We start from the raw sequence: 17,005 nt of genomic DNA, 5'->3' as shown, positions 1-17,005 counted from the left end.
GATGAAATGGTCAAAATGTCATAAATTCAGTAATCTAAACAAAAATCTGATAATACATAAATTGCATCTTGACAGCATGGAAATGTTGGTGATTTGTTTTTAATGATAAGTGTTTTGCTTCATAAGAGAAAATATGATGTTTAAAAATTCCACTCTCACATTGACTGCAGTTGTTCCCATGAGAGCAGAATTCAAAATGTTCTCAAAAATTTAGTTTTTGAGATAAAATTCTGATATTTGCCAAACTTCATCAACCATGACTCCAGAATATTCTCATTTTTTTTCAGGAAGTTTGAAAATGTATTTAGCAAGAATTTGATGGTATATGTTTACAGTACCGTTTACAGTCAAACGTTTTCATGCACTGTAGGCTCAATTTTTGCTTAATCAAAAATCCGAGAAACAAGTTTTGTGGAGGACGGTCTGGAGATGCTCTGTAGCAAGTTTGGTGTCAATTGAGCAAAAATTGTGGGAGGAGATACATTTTAAAAGTTTTACAGTTATTGAAAAAAACAGAGTGATGGACTTCATAATTTGTAATAAGTTTAAGTGGACAAAAGTTTCAGCAGTATTGAGGCTACATTGTGGTGAAGTTTCAACACTGTAGCATCTACCGTTGGTTTGGTAGGAATTTTTAAAGTTTTTAAATTTAAACGCTTATTGTGCCCCCCCTAGGAGGGGGGGGGGCACATGTCCTTGGAGTTGAGTGAATCTGGCATGGGGTTGGATGTTTCTGTGAAGTTTGGTGAGTTTTCGCCCATGGGAAGTATGACTTCCTTGGAAGAAGAAGAAAGAAAGAAAGAAGAAGAAGAAGAAGAAGAAGAATTCCTAGGAATACAATAGTGTCCCGGCAGCTTAGCTGCCCGGACCCTAAAGAAGAAGAAGAAGAATTCCTAGGAATACAATAGTGTCCCGGCAGCTTAGCTGCCCGGACCCTAAAGAAAGCTTAGCTGCCCGGACCCTAACAAGTGATAACGTCTACACAGATGTTGTTCTACAATCAAACAGTGAATGATTTACAGAAACTACTGAAGATATGAAAACACTCTGAATGATGATTAAATCCTCAGACTGTGTTAAATCAGCTCCAAAGACTCTCTGACCCATCTGTTGGACAGTGGACTTAGTTGGAAACAGAGGACAAAATAAAAACAGCTTTTATTGTATAAACTACTTTCACAGTCACTCTCACTGTCTTTATTATATTCTATTGATGATGAATCTCTTTTTATTTTGATCTATTCTTTGTTTCTCATGTGTATAAGCAGTAATGACTTTACTGTAATGTCTCACTGTTACAGTGTGTTGTGTTGTTTGTGTTACTATGTCTGGATGTTCATAAAAACCTGAAACACAATATTACAGTAAACTAGAAAATTTCCTCTCGGGAAATTTTGAATGGGCCACGGGAGCTACTGCGGGTTGTGCCATCTCTGTCAACATGGGAATCAAACCCACGATCTTAAGGTCAAGACAGAGCTGATCAGACAGACACATGATCATCTTTCTATAAGCACTGATATGGAGGAGCTGTAACCACATTAGGTTACCTGTGTGTGTGTGTGTGTGTGTGTGTGTGTGTGTGTGTGTGTGTGTGTGTGTGTGTGTGTGTGTGTGTGTGTGTGTGTGTGTGTGTGTGTGTGTAACTGTAATCACATGAAGCTGGCTCTAGAGTCTGTGTGTGTGTGTGACTGACTTGACACATAGTTAGTTAGTAGCTGCATCCTGTGTCAGTCTGATTTAGCTGTGTCTGTGTTTATAAACATTTAAACGAGCGCCAGGTGGATTGTTTATGAAGTTAACGAGCCCTGGCCTGAGGATCAAAGAGGTTACCACGGCGATAGGGGCCCCCGCAGGCTGAGACAGACAGAAACGTGGAGAAAAACAGCCATTTTCTGCCTCTAAACCGGCCTCACAATTAGGCTTAGCATGACAAAACGGTAACTCCTATCAGAACAAAACACAGATCAATGTTGCTCTAAGGACTTACTGAAAATTTCGGTACGATTTGGTGTTTCTACAGTAAATATTTTGGCGACGCTGGCAGTTTTAAAACATCAGGCCGTTCTGCTCCTCTCAGAAAATATTTGTATTGGACTCAATGAGGAGCAGGGACAGACGTGGCCGCACTCAGAGGCTGATTCTGTAAGTTCTGTAAGTCTCTCTGATATTTTGAGCACATGACATGAGAGATAACAAGTTTGTCTTACAAATTCTGAAAAAATTATGTCTGTAGAGTGTAAATTGTGGCCGTGGTGGCAATTTATCCAGAAAAAATACAGAATGTTTCTTCACTCTCTCCCACTCTAACCGATGATGTCACGCACTCTGACACGAACATTCCATGCAATACACACCCATTATAAACTCATAATTTCTCCAAAAATGATCATGGTCATTGATCAGGGATTGATCAAAAACTATATGACCTATCAAAACGTGGAGTAATACGACAATACACAAGACTTGTGTCTACTGTTTAAAGTTTAAATGGAGTCTCTAGGTGAAAGTATGCCTGAGCAGTAGACTTTTGTTAAACTCCAATGATTGGTCTTTTTCGCTCTTTTTTTTTCGCCCGTCCCATTGACTTACATGCAAAATTTTTGCGCAGTTTTTCGCGACTACGTCGCGAAAAATTCGTAAACAGTTGAGAAAAGTAATAGCACCCCGATCCCGATCAAACCGCACGTTTTGATATATAATTTGTCCTGCAACTCTTCGAGTTGCAGGACTAGTAGCGAATCGAAAATCGTCCGGAAGTGGAAAAATAACTAGAAAAAGCATTTCCAAGAATGGAAATGGTGTGACTGCTGATAGCAACTGAACGCTGTTGCAGAATTAGCAAATAGTGCAAGCAGTGATCACCATACAAATGTTTGACCAAGGTTGGAATCGAACCCACAACCTCATGGTCATTAGACTTCCACTCTGCCTCTAGGCCACAGTGCACACACAGTTGCAGAGACTGTTGTCTGTTAATGATCTGCAAAAAAAATCAGAAAAAGTTAAATATTTTAAAAAGTATAAATAGTTAAAAAGAGAAAAGTAATGCCGATAAAGTTCAAAAAAAGCTGCACGTTTTGATATATGAATTGTTGAAATAGCACAAAGTATGAAGGACTAGAAGAAGACCGTAAAAAGGCGGAAGAAAATGGCCAAACAGAAGAACAATAGTGTGACTGCTTCAGCAGTCACACTAATAATAACTAGAAAAAGCATTTCCAAGAATGGAAATGGTGTGACTGCTGACAGCAACTGAACGCTGTTGCAGAATTAGCAAATAGTGCAAGCTGTGATCACCATACAAATGTTTGACCAAGGTCGGAATCGAACCCACATCCTCATGGTCATTAGACTTCCACTCTGCCTCTAGGCCACAGTGCACACACAGTTGCAGAGACTGTTGTCTGTTAATGATCTGCACACTGTCAACATCAAGAAAGCTTGAGAGTCAAGCTTGAATGACTTAGAATGAAAATGTCTGTGAATTTCAGGCTGAGCACTAACCATATGGCCACAGAGAACCTGAGTTACAATGAGCTTTATACTATGAGGAATCAAAGACTGTCCAATGACAGCTGAATAATTGGAATCAAAAGTCAAGCAATGAAGTGAAAAGACTGAGGCAGGAATCGAACCCATGACCATATGATCACTAAACCTTTACTCTGCCACTCGGCTACAGAGAGCACACTGCTTTCAAAACTGTTGTCATTCATTGTAATGTGATGATGTGCTGCAAACTGGTATGAGTAATCAAGGAGATAACAAACACCTGTAACCAATTGAAGGCGGGGGAGGAGAGCAGAATTCAACATAACATAACAAGAGTTCTTCCCTTGGATTCGAACCAGTGACCTTAGGGTTGGCAAACATCCACCCTAACCCCTACACTACAGTGGAGTTGTGAAGAAGAGAGGTTGAGACTTTGATGAATGTGAGATTTTTTGTGAAAAAGTTAAATATTTGAAAAAGTATAAATAGTTAAAAAGAGAAAAGTAATGCCGATAAAGTTCAAAAAAAGCTGCACGTTTTGATATATGAATTGTTGAAATAGCACAAAGTATGAAGGACTAGAAGAAGACCGTAAAAAGGCGGAAGAAAATGGCCAAACAGAAGAACAATAGTGTGACTGCTGAAGCAGTCACACTAATAAGAAAAAATCCACACAATAACAGTAGTGCCCGGGCTTCGCCCGGGCACTGGTCCCTGCAGCTATTTCATAGCTGTTGGGACCAGTGCCCGGTGCGATTGCCCGTGGCCCTAACTACATCAGCAAACAGGACGTGTTGCCGTGTCCACAATCTGTATACAGTAAAAGAGCAAAAAAATGTTGTGGATAAAAGATGAAAAATATAAAATGAACAGGCAGATCTGATGTACGGTAATAGAATATTTGAGTATAATGCAAAATGTCAGACCTTTTCTGTGGGTTTTATAAGTGTTGCCTTAACCAGATGTCCAAATTCCTTTTTACACTCTTCTCCATTTTTCCATATCTGTGAACATAGAGTTAGAGAAGATCAAAGCAATGAATTGTTCTCTCCATGATATATGAAGTGTGTTTGTCACACAGAGTACAGCTCAGGCTGTGAGGAAAGTCCTATCATGTTTCTGTTGCTCTGTGGAAATTGTAGAGTCTAGTGTTTGTAGAGGTTTGACCGTCCATCACTTCCCCAGCTTCATGGATGTGAAGCAGTAAATAGTCAGAACGTCCCTTTAAGCAGGAAATGAGGAGGAAAAAACAGAGAAGAGCTGCATCGAGAAATGTAAAACAACTTTTAATAAGTGAAACTTACAGTGGTCATCTGCTTTGGCTCCAGGAGACGCTCTTTGAGTTTGACGGTGCCATTTTTCTTGGTGAACTCCAGATCTAACTTGCAGTCTTTCAGTTTCAGCTTCTGTTTGAAGGAAAGTGGATCATGTCAAACAGGATGTGACAACATGAGACTGACTAAATAACCATGAAGGACAATAATCACTAAACTTCACTAAGAGTTTCTTCTTGTTGATAAAGGAGAAGCTCAGCTCAAATCCAGCTTCTACTGGGAAACACACATTTCTACTCTGATCTTCAACTTTACCTCAGAGGAGTCATTTATGAGATGAATTGATTCTCCAGATGGATCAATCATAATGATGCAGCCTTTGTCTGGTTCATCCTGGCTCTCCATGCGGGATATCTGATGGAGGAGGAAACATCCAGTTACATGTGTGAAGCAGTGAGTGGAGGTGGATGGAGGAGAAGATCAGCTGGAAGAAGCCAGGTCTGAACATCACAACAGTTTCCTTCAGTAATGTTGTTTATCTGCATGTTTTACTCTGTACTGACTGAACCCTGAGAAACCATCCATGAGTTGGTTCAACATTTTTTTTTACAAAAGTAAAGCTCTTCACATTTTCTTGAACATGACACACTATGATAAAACAATGATGATATGGAGATAATAGACACATCATCTTCCCTACAGTGTTACTAGTGGTTACTTGGTGAGAACAGACACACAGAGGTGAGACGGCAAATATTTTGTTTTATGGATATGTTGAAAAAAATCTCAATACATTTTCGTCTGATTGGACCGAAGGTGGACTTTTTCATCCAAGGGTGATTTGTTTTAGATTTGATCACTGTTCACTTTTGGCTTTTAAGCCGTTAGATCCAACCTGATCTCACAGAAATGCGTGAAATGACCACGAACACCTAGTACCAGATTCCGTGCTCCTTTCACGTAATGTGTTAAAATTACGTGAAAGAAGCACAGAAACAGTCTCCACTGAAAGCCAATGAGTCCAAATTACGTGAGATGGCCACGCAAACCGTGTCGTGGTGGATGCACGCATTTTCAGCTTCAAAGACAACACCCCCAGTGCGTCAACAGCCTGACGAACGGTCACTGTCCCTCCTCGTCACATGCTTGACTCATTAGGTGCCCGTTTTTTTTTTTTTTTTTTACTTTTCCTTAAAGCTTTATTGAACCTGATGCTGCTGTGTCTGACGTAGTTTACAGCAAGGACGTCCTTTCGGTTATCTATTTATTTATTTATTTATTTATTTATTTATTTATTTATTTATTCATTTATGTATGTAGTGATCATGGTGTTTGGTGCAGAATAATCAATCAATAAATAAATAAATTAGGTCGGAAGCTACGTCAGACCGGGGGGGGGGGGGGTTGTGGATTCTACAGGTGAAGACCACTTCCGCGTTCAAAAAGCTGCTCTGTTTAATCAATATTCTGAAGAAAGATCTGATTATTAGCCATAACGCTGTAACCATCCAAGGAAGACTGTGTAACAATATTATGTGCTTCTGCTGAGTCCAAAAGCCCTGTGTAATATCAACTTTATTTTAAGAAAACAAGTTTTGTTTCCAATGTCATATCACGGAGAAGCACTACATTACCCACAATCCTCATATTTATCAGCGACGTGTCTAATTGGTTGAGCTTGCTGTTACCAGCAAATGAAAAACAAATTGAGCTTATATTATTTTCTTAGTAACTAAACATCGTTTTTGTTTTCAACATTAAATAAGAAAACGGTGCTATATTGTTAAAATTCAACAATAAAGTGCATACAAGTTGGCTTGACTTCTTTCTTTTTTTCTTTTTCTTCATAATTTTCACCAGCATCTTTCTGGTCCACATCACATCACATTTAATGTAATTTTTAATTCAATGAGTGAAATTTTATTTTTTATCTGAAAAACATTATTATGAATTCAAGGGTCAGAGGTAACTGATTAGTGTTAAATTTAACCTTTTTGACCCTGTTTCCTTGAATAAATCACTAAGACTTTGATGCGGGAAGCTGAGATTTTGATTTGATTTTGTTCAGAGCACTAGGGACAAAGTTTCTGTAGAATTTCAGACCTGTCGGACCTCCAGAAGGGTCACAGCTGACCGTCCAGGCTCGTTTCTCTGCCTTCAAAGCCTAGATTTAGAAGCCTTTTGTCTAATAACGTCCACATTCTTGGGGTTATAAGGCTGAAAGTTTAATGCATTTGTCCGGGGCCTAAGGCCATCCACCATGTGCAATTTCAAACCCGTGCGACCTTCACAAGTGTCAAAGCTCACTGATTTGTGACCTTTTTGACCCCGTTTCCTTGAATAAAACACCAAGACTTTGATGCGGGAAGCTGAGATTTTAAAATGTGGTCCAGAATCTCTAGTAGATTGTGTGTGCAAAGATTCAGAGCTCTGTGACATTCAGAAGGGTCACAAATAGCCAAAAAGCAATGCTCCTTTCTCTGACCTCTTATTAAAGGAGAAATGTTTAAACAGCAATTCTTTAATAGCTTCCAGATGCTTTGGCCTATCAGGCTAAATTTTTAGCTAAAGGAGCTGGTGTACGATCAGGAAGTAGGGGAGCTGTGCATAAAGCCAATTGGTAAGTGTCAAAGGTCACAGGGGTCAAACATCAAAGTGAATCCAGCCATTCCTGCTTTTTCCTAACAAAACACACATGCTTTAAGTTATCATCATGAAATATAAATATGTTGTATATCAGAGAGTCCTCTATCTGAATATTTTGGTCCCGTTGCTCTAGGGGCCCCGGGGGGCCCCGGGGGGCCACTTGGCTTTCCCATGCTCCCACAGAGTTGGGCCTCGGGGTGATGGATAAGGGCCTCACCATGAGTCCACAGGCCAAGTTTCAAGTGATTTGGTCGGTTTCTATGGAAACGGCACCCTCAAGGATACAGAGGAATGCGGATGTTTGAAGCCCCGCCTCTCGAAAAGTAATGGCTCGATCAGGACCAAACACACATCTACGCGTTCGTCTTGGGCCCCCGAACCATGTATTAAAAAAATCAGAACTGTACGACTTTTGGAAATGTGTTTTGTCTATTTCAGCTTTTCTGACTCAGAGTCTGTCAGACTTAAAGCGTGAGAGACCCTCTTAGTCAGAAAAGCCGAAATAGACAAAATGCATTTCCAAAAGTCGTACAGTTCTGATCTTGTAATACATGGTTCGGGGGCCCAAAACGAACGCGTAGATGTGTGTTTGGTCCTGATCGAGCCATTACTTTTCGAGAGGCGGGGCTTCAAACAGCCGCATTCCTCTGTATCCTTGAGGCCGCCGTTTCCATAGAAACTGACCAAATCACTTGAAACTTGGCCTGTGGACTCATGGTGAGGCCCTTATCCATCACCCCGAGGCCCAACTCTGTGGGAGCATGGGAAAGCCAAGTGGCCCCCCGGGGCCCCTAGAGCAACGGGACCAAAATATTCTGATAGAGGACTCTCTGATATACAACATATTTGTATTTCATGATGATAACTTAAAGCATGTATGTTTTGTTGAGAAAAAGCAGGAATGGCTGGATTCACTTTGATGTTTGACCCCTGTGACCTTTGACATTTTTTATTATTATTAGTTTATTTGGGAGGGACAGTGCATGCTAATGAACATTTCTTCACTAGGAATAAAATGTAAGCAAGCCGGAGTGTAGCCAAAGGCTAATTTCCATCCGTTGTCCCCAGAACATTGAGAAGCAAACAAAAAACAATAACAGCAGACAAAAAACAAAAAAAAAACAACAAAACAAATAACAACAACAAACAAACAAAAAAAAAAAAAACAGCATCGCCACACCAGAGACACACAAACAACAATAAATACAATAAAAAACAGATAAACAAACAAACAACAACAGCAAAAAAGTGGACAACAATTGGGCAAAGAACCAACATCGCCAATACCAGTATACTACAGCTGGACAGCTCAGTACAAGATGTGGGACGGTGGGTGATGTGAAGGTGGACTAGAGGGATGCAGCAATGCAAAAACCAGGTCATAACTCTTGTTGGGGTATATAAGAGAGTGAGGATATGTATAAGCAAGATGGGGTAGAGTGCTGCAATACTTAAGATAAGATAAGATTAAGATTATACTTTAATTATCAGATCACTTCTGAAATTTGTTTCACTTATTACAACTGCAACTAGTGCTATGTAATATGATGAGGTACCAGCAACAAATAGACAAATATGTAGCACACATTACTGATGGTCACAAGTCTGGTTTTCCCTTAACCATGATTTCAACGAGGATTTAAAGGTTACCAGGCTTGGGCATTCCCTCATGGAAGGTGGGATACTATTCCATATCGCACAACCTTTAACAGACAAGACATTTTGAGCGAAAGATGTCCGTCTAAAAGCGAGTTCACAGTCGCCTCTATCAGTGGCTCTAGTCATATGAGAGGTAGAGCCACGGATAGACTTTTGTGTGATAAAGGTGTTTAGTGGAGGGGGTGCCAGGCCATGTAGAACTTTGTAGATGAGACAGGCAGATTTAAAATTCCTGTGATTAATAAAACTTAAGAAATTATATTTGTCTAGGATATTGCAATGATGATAGGAGAGGGGTTTTTTGTCCAAGACCTTCAGAGCTTTTTTAAAGCAAGATTCAATAAGTCTGATGGTGGAAGCACTAGTATAGGACCAGGTGGTGATACAGTAATCAATATGAGAGAAAATCATGGAGTATAGGAATGTGAGTGCGGCACTATCTGTCAAGGAGGATCTGATTTGTTTAAAGTTATGTAGATTAAAGTTAACAGTTTTCACAATATTTTTAACATGATTTTTGAATGATAGTGAGGAGTCCAGGGTGACACCAAGGTATTTAAATTCCTTCACCATCAGGAGCTCCTCATCTTTCAAGTATATTTTAGAGGGTGACAAGTGAGTTGTGGGCTTGGCAAACATCATACAGACAGTTTTTTTTGTGTTCAAAGATAGGCATGAATTGGTTAACCAATCCTGTATATTGTTTATGGCAGTTGATAGCTGATAGACATTTACCAATTGGCTTTATGCACAGCTCCCCTACTTCCTGATCGTACACCAGCTCCTATAGCTAAAAATTCAGCCTGATAGGCCAAAGCATCTGGAAGCTATAAAAGAATTGCTGTTTAAACATTTCTCCTTTAATAAGAGGTCAGAGAAAGGAGCATTGCTTTTTGGCTATTTGTGACCCTTCTGAATGTCACAGAGCTCTGAATCTTTGCACACACAATCTACTAGAGATTCTGGACCACATTTTAAAATCTCAGCTTCCCGCATCAAAGTCTTGGTGTTTTATTCAAGGAAACGGGGTCAAAAAGGTCACAAATCAGTGACCTTTGACACTTGTGAAGGTCGCACGGGTTTGAAATTGCACATGGTGGATGGTCTTAGGCCCCGGACAAATGCATTAAACTTTCAGCCTTATAACCCCAAGAATGTGGACGTTATTAGACAAAAGGCTTCTAAATCTAGGCTTTGAAGGCCGAGAAACGAGCCTGGACAGTCAGCTGTGACCCTTCTTGACGTCCGACAGGTCTGAAATTCTACAGAAACTTTGTCCCTAGTGCTCTGAACAAAATCAAATCAAAATCTCAGCTTCCCGCATCAAAGTCTTAGTGATTTATTCAAGGAAACAGGGTCAAAAAGGTTAAATTTAACACTAATCAGTTACCTCTGACCCTTGAATTCATAATAATGTTTTTCAGATAAAAAATAAAATTTCACTCATTGAATCAAAAATTACATTAAATGTGATGTGGACCAGAAAGATGCTGGTGAAAATTATGAAAAAAAAAGTAAAAAAGAAAGAAGTCAAGCCAACTTTTATGCACTTTATTGTTGAATTTTCACAATATAGCACCATTTTTTTATTCAATGTTGAAATCAAAAAAGATGTTAAGACCTTAAGAAAATAATATAAGCTCAATTTGTTTTATTTTTTCATTTGCTGGTAACAGCAAGCTCAACCAATTAGACACGTCACTGATAAATATGAGGATTATGGGTAATGTAGTGCTTCTCCGTGATATGACATTGGAAACAAAACGTGTTTTCTTAAAATAAAGTTGATATTACAAAGGGCTTTTGGACTCAGCAGAAGCACATAATATTGTTACACAGTCGTCCTTGGATGGTTACAGCGTTATGGCTAATAATCAGATCTTTCTTCAGAATATTGATTAAACAGAGCAGCTTTTTGAACGCGGAAGTGGTCTTCACCTGTAGAATCCACAACCCCCCCCCCCGGTCTGACGTAGCTTCCGACCTAATTTATTTATTGATTGATTGATTATTCTGCACCAAACACCATGATCACTACATACATAAATAAATAAATAAATAAATAGATAACCGAAAGGACGTCCTTGCTGTAAACTACGTCAGACACAGCAGCATCAGGTTCAATAAAGCTTTAAGGAAAAGTAAAAAAAAAAACAAAAAACGGGCACCTAATGAGTCAAGCATGTGACGAGGAGGGACAGTGACCGTTCGTCAGGCTGTTGACGCACTGGGGGTGTTGTCTTTGAAGCTGAAAATGCGTGCATCCACCACGACACGGTTTGCGTGGCCATCTCACGGAATTTGGACTCATTGGCTTTCAGTGGAGACTGTTTCCGTGCTTCTTTCACGTAATTTTAACACATTACGTGAAAGGAGCACAGAATCTGGTACTAGGTGTTCGTGGTCATTTCACGCATTTCTGTGAGATCAGGTTGGTTAGATCATACAGTGGGAGCCACATAGAAATTCCCCTGCCATGCTGCTGCCATGCTGTTCCCATGCTGTTCCCATGAGAGTTCCAGCAGAGCTCCAGCAAAGTCCCAGCAGCTGGAGTGACCCCCTCCTTTTCCTGGGTGTGACTAGTTTTTACTGGAACTCCACCCATTCAATGAAATACATGACATGACCAGGAGATGGCGCTTCTCTCACAGAACAGTGCATATCGCCAGAGGCGGCATTTAAAGTGCCGCCGCTGGTGGTGAGTGGAAATTCACATAATTCATAGAACCACGAGTACATGTTTGATTTAAGAAGTGAAATTATAACAGACCTAACTACTGGAGATGCGCTGGCCACTGTTTTATCTGTAAATAAATTGTTATAGCTAATAATACCTACTGTCAATTTTTTCATCACAATTTATTTACTGTGATTCTACATTTAAATAGGAAAAAATAAGGGAGTGATGAAAGCCTTTTTAAGATGTTTGCAGTTGCAGGTATTCAGTGCATGCCTTCAACCAGGGAATTAGCATTATCATTGCTCAATCTTTTGTTTGCCCTAATGGGCCACCTATTGGTCACCCATTGTCACACAAATCGCACAGAGCCTGCAATGGAGCTGGCTGTTCAACTTTGAAGGAGGACCGGGGGAGGTTATGTTGGAAGGCTAGCTGGACCAGACTCTCTCCTGAGCAACAACACACTCCAAACCCCTGAACATTCACACCTGCTCCAGAGCATTACCATCTCCAAGCATCCCCCACCGCTTTGACTATGAATTGATTAGAAAATGAGCAGGTATTTCCTTAGAAGGTCCTGCTTTAAACATTTTTATTTTCATTATTATCTATCTTACAAAAGATGTTGTAATTTTGCAACAGTGCTTCATGGCAGAGGTTAGGAAAGGCACATGTGGCAAGGAGAACAGGGTCCAGGGCGGGCTTCGAACCCCAGACTCTCGGGTAACAGTCATGTGCGCTAACCATTCGGCCAAAGGGACATCCCCTTGGCCAAATAGCCAGGGCGCATGATCAATAGGAGGCATAGTGACAGGACCCTCAACTGTCTCACACACACACACACACACACACACACACACACACACACACACACACACACACACACACACACACACACACACACACACACACACACACACACACACACACACACACACAAGTCAGACAGGATTGCAGATGGTCTGAACATATGGAGTCAGTGCTGGAATTTCATTTAACTCTGTACTTCCCCTGGATTAAATTTATTAATTAAATGTATTGATTTTTCACTATAACTTACTAGTTATAGCACTAGCCTATACTGTCAATCCCCCTATAAACCCCATTCCGATTTGATATCACAACTTCACAAAGTTGAAGACACCTGCTGCACCTAGTCTAATCTTTGTATGACTGAATTATTCTGCATAAGACCCTGACTAATACTCATAGTAATGCTGCATTAGCATCAAAACAAAGTAGGCTAAATAAAAAATGATCATACATATATAGTCTAAGAAAAAAAGTGGAAAAGTCAGGGGCCCACTTTAGTATTCTTTCAGGGGCCCCAGAATTCCTAGCAAAGGCCCTGATGTTCAGGCCCTGACTTGCTTATTTCACTCAGTGGACCGGCGGATCAGCTGGTGTGCAGTGCGCGTTGTACAGTATAGCCTACTGTATTCTCTCTCTCTCTCTCTCTCTCTCTCGCTGTACGTCTTCACAAGACACAGATCGACGTGTGTGGGGTGAGATGGAAATAAGAGCAGAGCGCACCTTCGCTCTCATGTTGAGTTCCATATTAACTCATTGAGTGCCAACCACGTAATTTCTCGTTTTTCGTTCCCATGCGTTGAGTGCCAAAAACGAAATTTTTCGTTTTTTGCTTTTTTTTTAAATTATGAAAATAGACACTTTAATACACATTATATGTAAATTTGGGGACTCTACGACGAGGAGAACTGAAATAGATGACGATCAAAGTCACATGACAGCTCATGATCTGGAAGTTTTTATCATAACTCAGCTTCTGCAAACGGAGTTCTGCATGCAGATGCAGCGCAGCTGCGCCGCAGCTGCTCCGCTCTCACCCGCGAGGCTGCAGCAGCTGGGAGCTGAACCAGGAAGCTCTCAGCCGACAGTCCCGCCCGGTCTTCATCTGGAGCAACACCGTGTCCTCCCCAAAGTCCTCCCGCGGTAAAATCTGATGGTCTCTGGGTCAAAGCAGACCGGCACCACCGACCCGTACCACAGAAGGACCACGACCACCGGCGGGACCGGTGTTCGCGAGCCGCTGTGGCCGGCAGAGCCTCACGTTCCGCGGCGAGAGGCTGTGACACGGCACGGTGCGTCTGTGTTATTGTTGTTTAGTGGCGCCCCCCCGCCCCCGATCGTGGTTTTGTGAATAGAACAACAATTGTTGTGTATATTTATCTTATACGAGCCCTTTGATCCAGAAATGCGAGTGTGAGAAGAGCGACAGGCACAAACAGCGCACCTTTCATAAAAGACGCTCTATCTCCTTTTCTAGAAAAAAAGGAGGGATTTTGGTGAAACCCAGCCATGTTTAGCTTGACTTTTCTCAGGAACGGAGGCACGTAGAAACAAACGGTTTGTGGCCATTTGAAGGATAAAGTTAAACCTTTCAAATGAGCCACAGTATGTGTTGGTGGCAATAATATAGAATACACTATGGCTCTAAAATAAAAAGTCAAATATGGTCTAATTTGCCGGTACACTTGACTAAAACTTTGGAAAGGAGCGCGGCACTCAATGAGTTAAGACAGGTGCGTCAGTGCCAGTAGATCGCGTTTGGCATTTGGCTCTCCTAATGGGAATGGCTGGTTTGACGTGACTTTATCATTAAAAGTGAAAAAAAAAGAGAGAGAGCTGTCAACCACTAGACGCGTCAGGTAAGCATAGCGCAGGGGGAGGGATATTAGTATTCTGTGGTGAAAAATACACTCATTCATGAAATTTTATTGAGAATTTTACAGAGGTGCACAGCGCATGTTTACGGTGTCCAGCGACTCTGACCCCTACACCGCAGCAGCCAGCAACAGACTTTTACAAAATAAAAGCATGTGAGCAACATGCATTAATGCGTGATAAAATTAATGTCGGCGTTAATAGTTTAATGAGTTGCCATAACGCAACTTGCACAGCCCTAATAAATACACAAATGTAGCCCGTGGCTCTGAGACGTGACGCGCTGTGGTCATTTATTTATTTGCGGATCGGGAGTGAATGAGCAAGCCAGAGATGCACAGCAGATTTCATGGTTGCCGACTGGCAAAAACTGAAAGAGGGGCTTGTAAATAACTGTTTATATTACAGGTTTCACACAAACAAACAACAAACATCCAGTAGCCCATGTTAAGTCTCAGCTGTGCCATGGCGAGGGCGCACGACGCACAATCATGGTGTTTTAATTTATGAACCTCATAATTATTTCTCTTTCCTCTTGTTTGAATAAGGCCGGTCACTTAGGACCACACTTTAATTGTACACATACAGTCTCATGCGTTTATATTCACGGACACGTTGGCATGTTGTTTATTTATTGGTTAGGGTTTATTTGCGCACCGTATGCTTCAGTGTTAACATTAAAACCACCACAAGGCAAACATTTACTAGAATGCAAAATCTGTAGACAGGTAAACTGCGAGTGATATACATTTTTATTTGTGCTCTGTCGGTGTTTATTTATCTTTGAAGCTACTTATAGATCGCCTGTTTTGGAGGCAATTATAGCAATTCATCTGAGGGAAAAAAGAAAGGAGGAGGAAAAGTGATTGACAGATTAACTCGGGTCAAAATCACTGCTCCTCCCCGTGGACAAATGAGACACTGCAGCTGATTTTCACACGGGCTGCAGAGGGGCGTTAACAGTCGTGGCTGCATTCGCTACGTCATCGCGGGGGATTAAATTATTGCCACGGGCCAAGCGGGAGCCCGTCACGGACCCGCCACGGACCCATCACGGTCCCACAGTGGTCCCACTTCTAGGTGGAACTTCTAGGTGGAACTTCTAGGTGGAACTTCTAGGTGGCTACATCTGTAGCAGAACTGTCCTTTTTTTTTTTTTTTTTAACTTTCTTCACCCTGACAGTGTAACAAATACAAATACAAACCGTTTTCACCAAGGTTTCCTGGTTCGTCTCAAGTTCCTCATAGTGATTCAGGATCAGCTGCAGCAGCTCAGATTGTGTCTTCAACAACTAGAAGAAGAAGAAAAATCAGCTATGACATGACACTAGATGTTTTTACCTATAAATTTAACTAAAACCACTGACTTTCTCACACAAAATACATGGTTTTCTGACAGTGTGTCTTAAAAATGATGAAGTCAATTCATTCACTCACTCTTTAACAGCAGAAGGGAAATTAAAAATAAAATATTTGTGTAAAAGACACAAACCTGAGTCTCCTTGGTCTTCAGCTCCATCTTCAGTCTTTCTACTTCCTGCTCAGCTTTCTTTTCCCTCTTCTTCAGTTTTTCTTCGGTTGGACTCTGGATCAGAAGAAGAACATGTGACTGAACTGACTGTCCAATGACTCATATAGAAACAAATGCAGCATCAGGTCGTTGCTGAACTTTTCTGTGTCTTGTGGTTGGTAACATGTGGTTTCTCCTCAGAGGAGACTGAACCAGTTCAGATGTTGTGTTCATGAAGTTCATGAAGAAAGTGAAGCAACAAGCAACAGAGAATCAGTCTGTGTCTCAGTGTTGATCTCATTCACAGTCTACAGCTGAGAAAAGCTGATGAGATCATCACTAGGTGTGTTTCCATTACAGATTTTTGCAAAATGAAAGCGTTATTTCTGAAACTTTGAAAAAGCACAATTGCTATTTGTGGGTGTTTACATTGAAAGGTATTTTGCGAATGAGCTGTAATGCGTCTTGCGTTTCTTTGGTGACAGCACAGCGATCTCAGCTGCAGACAGCTGTTGCTGTTATTGTTTTTAACAAAGACGAAAACAGCGCTTGATTGCTGAAAGGCAAAGCCTGTGTGGTGCTGGCAGCGCCCACAATAAGGGCACACTCACACTAAGGCCAGTTGTTCCATGCCATGCTGAAGCCCGAATGCCCCCCCTCCTCTGTCCCCCGCTGGCCCACACTCACACCACCTTGAACCCAAGCAGCATGCTCAAGCACGGTTTAGTTGCCTCACATACGTTGATATAGAGGGATTATTTGTTTACCAACACGGCGGATGTGTGCTTTAACCTGACTGCAGAAAAAAACGGAGCCTTTTAAACACCAGCAGTGATGGGACTAAAGGGGACATGTCGGCGCAGCAGGGAGCGGAGCGTGGAGCCAGTCTCCTTCATCCATGCACGCAAAAGGGGAATGATAGGAAAGGTTTTTCTAATTTATTGAGAAACAATGCCCAGGTCAGCAATGCATGACAAAAAACATGTGGTTCATTTGTCCCCTCAAGTCACATAAACCAACACAGCGTGGACGCACACAACTCCGCTGATGTGTAGC

General features: G+C 41.2%; 1 protein-coding gene and 1 long non-coding RNA gene across 2 annotated transcripts in view; both read right to left on the bottom strand.

Annotated features, from left to right (window-relative positions):
* LOC146968396 (uncharacterized) overlaps positions 1-17,005 on the bottom strand; it is a 431,785-nt gene that overhangs the window by 22,983 nt on the left and 391,797 nt on the right. The gene's annotated exons all lie outside the window — the stretch shown is intronic.
* The window catches only part of LOC146968411 (uncharacterized), a 42,766-nt gene that overhangs the window by 22,487 nt on the left and 3,274 nt on the right, over positions 1-17,005 (bottom strand). The gene's annotated exons all lie outside the window — the stretch shown is intronic.

Source organism: Trachurus japonicus, chromosome 18 (genome assembly GCF_045865225.1).
Source record: "Trachurus japonicus isolate A0001 chromosome 18, Traja_1.0".
NCBI classification, from domain to species: domain Eukaryota; kingdom Metazoa; phylum Chordata; class Actinopteri; order Carangiformes; family Carangidae; genus Trachurus; species Trachurus japonicus.
This window is presented reverse-complemented; position numbering and strand designations above follow the sequence as displayed.